At 41.4% G+C, this 4,679-nt stretch overlaps 1 non-coding gene across 1 annotated transcript; it reads right to left on the reverse strand.

Moving 5' to 3' along the window:
- Positions 1 to 410: 410 nt before the first annotated feature.
- On the reverse strand, positions 411 to 517 carry LOC141669650 (small nucleolar RNA R71). Its single transcript, XR_012553918.1, has one exon. It is a non-coding gene; the product is annotated as a small nucleolar RNA R71 (small nucleolar RNA).
- Positions 518 to 4,679: the final 4,162 nt, after the last annotated feature.

Raw genomic sequence — 4,679 nt, forward strand, 5'->3', positions numbered from 1 at the left:
CTGCACCTCCAGACGGTCACCCCACATCCCAGGCGGGCGCCTGGACAGTTTCTGGAAAAATCAACTTTTTGCTCCTGATTTTGCTGATTTCTTCGCACAACTCCCCGCAACTGATTGCAAGTATTTCCCTAGGCTTATTTTGATGAAATCCCCCTGTATTCGCAAGTTATACCCTGAAATGCAAAGACACTAGAAAAATGCATCAAATACTCAGGAATTTTGTCGAGTTCTATAGTACTTTCAAATATAATGATGTTACTGATGAGGCTATCAAGCTGAGGCTTTTCCCATTGTCTCTAAGGGATAAAGCTAAGGACCGGTTACATTATTTACCAGCTGGGTCCATCACTACTTGGGAAGATCTTGCGCAAAAGTTTCTGGTAAAGTTTTATCCAATGGCCAAGACTGCAGCTATGAGGAGTGCTCTTACTCATTTTGCGCAGCAACCAACAGAATCTATGTGCGAAGCTTGGGAGCGCTATAAGGAGATGTTAAGAAAGTGTCCACATCATGGTATGCCTGACTAGATGGTGATCACTGGGTTCTACAATGGTTTGGGGGCCTAATCTCGGCCCATGCTCGATGCAGCAGCTGGAGGCGCCTTGTGGGCCAAAAGCTATACTGAAGCCTATAATCTTATTGAAACTATGGCTCCAAACGAGCATCAAAACCCAACTCAAAGGATGATTCCTGGGAAGGTAGCAGGTATTCTGGAAGTTGATGCAGCTACAGCTATTGCAGCGCAGCTCCAAGCGCTGTCTATGAAGGTCGATTCTTTAGCCAACTATGGAGTCAATCAGATAGCTATGGTCTGTGAGCTTTGTGCAGGCTCTCATGCTACAGATCAGTGTTCTCTTGTTAATGAATCTGTTCAGTATGTGAATAATTATCAACAACCGCAGAAGCCTGTGCCAGCTACTTATCATCCTAATAACAGAAATTATCCCAATTTCAGCTGGAGCAATACTCAAAATACTGTTCAGCAACCATATCAGCAAGCTGTAAGTAAGCAGTTTAATCCACCTGGATTTCCACAACCTCAGCAATATGCTCAAAGGCAATCATACCCTCAACAAGGAGGTGCTGCTCCACCTTCTAGTGCTGATTTCGAGGAGCTAAAGCTGTTATACAAAAGTCAGGTTGTTTCTATCAAGACCTTGGAGAATCAAATCGGACAAATAGCCAATGTCGTGCTCAATCATCAACCTGGCACACTTCCCAGCGATACCGAAGTGTCAGGCAGGAAGGAAGCTAAAGAGCAAGTCAAAGCTATTACCTTAAGGTCTGGAAAAGTTGCTGATGCTGAAAAAGCAAAAGATAGAGAAGCTAAAGTTGAAGATGGAGAAGAGAAGTAAAAGGAGAAAGAGGCGGAACCAAGGAAGACTACTGTTGAACACACTCTGCCTGAGGGTAATACAGGGGAGAAATAGCTCTATCCTCCACCACCTTTTCCTAAGCGATTGCAAAAACAAAAGCTGGATAAGCAATTAGGTAAGTTTCTGGAGGTGTTCAAGAAACTTCACATCAACATACCTTTCGCTGAGGCTCTGGAGCAAATGCCTAGTTATGCGAAATTCATGAAAGGTATTCTTTTAAGGAAGGTGAAACTGGATGATCTTGATACCGTTGCTCTAACGAAAGAGTGTAGTGATGTTCCGTAACAAAAATTACCTCCAAAGCTTAAGGATCCAGGTAGCTTTACCATTCATTGCACCATTGGCAAGTTGTCATTCGAAAAGTGCCTTTGCGATTTGGGAGCAAGCATCAATCTGATGTCGTTGTCTATCTTCAAAAATCTGAATTTGCCTGATCCAAAGCCCACATATATGTCTCTACAATTGGCTGATTGTTCTATTACATACCCACGAGGCATCGTAGAGTACGTGTTAGTAAAGGTGGATAAGCTCATCTTTCCTGCAGACTTTGTCATTCTGGATTTCAAGGAAGATAAGAAGATTCCCATAATCTTGGGAAGATCTTTCCTGGCTACAGGTCGTACCTTGATAGATGTGCAAAAAGGTGAACTTACTATCCGGGTGCAAGATCAGGATGTAACAATCAATGTATTCAATGCGATGAAATTCCCTACAGAAGATGAGGAGTGCTTCAAGGTGGATTTGATTGATTCTGTGGTAACTTTAGAACTTGATCATGTGTTAAGGTCTGATGCCTTAGAAAAAGCCTTATTGGGGGAATTTGACAGTGAAGATGAGGAAGGCAATGAGCAACTACAATATCTAAATGCTTCTCCTTGGAAGCGGAAGCTAGACATGCCATTTGAATCTCTTGGTAATACTGATCTCAAGAATGCTGAGGGAAAGCTCAAACCATCTATTGAGGAAGCGCCTACTTTGGAGCTTAAACCATTGCCTGAACACTTGAGGTATGCTTTTTTAGGTGATGCATCTACTTTGCTTGTTATTATTGCATCTGAACTTTCAGGTAGTGATGAGGACAAGCTCTTGAGGATCTTGAGAGAGTTCAAATCGGCCATCGGATGGACTATAGCAGATATAAAAGGGATCAGCCCTTCGTATTGCATGCATAAAATTCTGTTAGAGGAAGGTTGCAAGCCGACTGTTGAGCAACAGCGAAGACTTAATCCTATCATGAAAGAAGTGGTGAAGAAAGAAATTCTAAAGTGGCTGGATGCAGGAATCATATATCCTATTTCTGATAGTTCTTGGGTGAGCCCCGTGCAATGTGTACCTAAGAAAGAAGGTATTAATTTGGTAGCAAATGAGAATAACGAGCTCATCCCCACTCGAACAGTCACAGGAGGTAGGGTATGCATGGACTACAGAATTATAAACAAAGCCACGAGGAAGGATCACTTCCCTCTTCCATTTATTGATCAGATGCTTGACAGGTTGGCTGGTCATGAGTATTATTGTCTTTTGGATGGCTATTCGGGTTACAATCATATTTGCATTGTACCAAAAGATCAAGAAAAGACTACTTACACTTGTCCATTTGGCACGTTTGCTTTTCGCAGAGTTTCTTTTGGCTTATATGGTGCACCTACCACTTTTCAGAGATGCATGATGGCAATATTCTCTGATATGATTGGAAATAATGTTGAAGTGTTCATGGACGACTTCTCCATCTTTGGACATTCATGTGATGAATGTTTGAATAATCTCCGTTCGGTGCTCAAAAGGTGTGTGGAAAGTAATTTGGTGCTCAATTGGGAAAAATGTCACTACATGGTGCAACAAGGCATCATTCTTGGGCATAAGGTCTCTAGTAAAGGTCTTGAGGTGGATAAAGGCAAGGTGGGAGTCATTGAAAATCTTTTGCCACCTATTTCTGTGAAAGGAATCCATAGTTTTCTTGGTCATGCGGGTTTTTATCGGCATTTCATCAAGGACTTCTCTAAGATAACTAAGTCGTTGTGCAATTTGCTCGAGAAAGATGTGCCTTTCAAATTTGATAATGAATGCTTGGCAGTATTCGAGACTCTCAAGAAGAGTTTAATAACTGCACCAGTTATTACGGCACCTGATTGGAAAGAACCTTTTGAGATGATGTGCGATGCAAGTGATTATGCAGTGGGAGCAGTTCTTGGGCAGCGCAAGAATAATATTTTTCATATGGTCTACTATGCTAGTAAGACGCTTAATGGAGCTCAAATGAACTACACCACTACTGAGAAGGAGCTCTTGGCTATAGTTTTTAATTTCGAAAAATTTCAATCTTATCTACTTAGGACAAAGGTGATAGTATTCACTGATCACGCTCCCATTCGCTATCCGGTCTCAAAGAAGGATTCGAAGCCTAGACTTATTCTTTGGGTGCTCTTTCTATAGGAATTTGAGTTAGAGATCAAGGTTCGAAAAGGTACTGAAAATCAAGTAGCTGACCATCTCACTAGACTGGAGAATCCTGATTCTACTTCACATGATAAGATATTGATCAACGAATCTTTTTTGGATGAGCAGTTGTTCGCAGTTCAGGAGGAAAAACCATGGTTCGCAGACATTATGAACTATCTTGTCAGCAATATAATGCCTCCTAATATGAATGCAGCTCAAAAGAAGAAGTTTATACATGAGGTGAAGTCGTATATGTGGGATGAACCATATTTGTTTAGACAAGGAGCTGACCAGATCATCAGGAGATGTATCCCATTCTGTGAGATGGAGGGGATATTACGAGACTGTCATTCCACAGTTTATGGTGGACATTATGATGGTGAAAAGACAGCAGCTCGTATTCTTCAAGCAGGTTTTTTCTGGCCTACGTTGTTTAAGGATGCACATCAGTTCGTTTTAAGGTGTGATCGTTGCCAGAGAGTTAAGAATCTTACTAGAAAGGATGAGATACCTTTAAATGTGATGCTTGAAGTTGAGGTCTTCAATGTTTGGGGAATCGATTTCATGGGACCATTTATCTCATCCTGCAATAATTAGTATATCTTGCTAGTAGTCGATTATGTCTCGAAATGGGTAGAAGTCAAGGCTCTACCGACAAATGATGCAAAGGTAGTGTTGAGTTTTCTTCATAAGCAGATATTCACAAGGTTTGGAACGCCACGAGTTATCATAAGTGATGAGGGGTCGCATTTCTATAATCATAAGTTTACTTCTATGATGCAACGCTACAATGTGAATCATCGTATTGCTACTTCCTATCATCCGCAAACTAATGGTCAAGCTGAAGTGTCTAATAGAGAGATC

The sequence above is a fragment of the Apium graveolens genome, chromosome 6, assembly GCF_009905375.1.
Source record: "Apium graveolens cultivar Ventura chromosome 6, ASM990537v1, whole genome shotgun sequence".
Classification (NCBI taxonomy): domain Eukaryota; kingdom Viridiplantae; phylum Streptophyta; class Magnoliopsida; order Apiales; family Apiaceae; genus Apium; species Apium graveolens.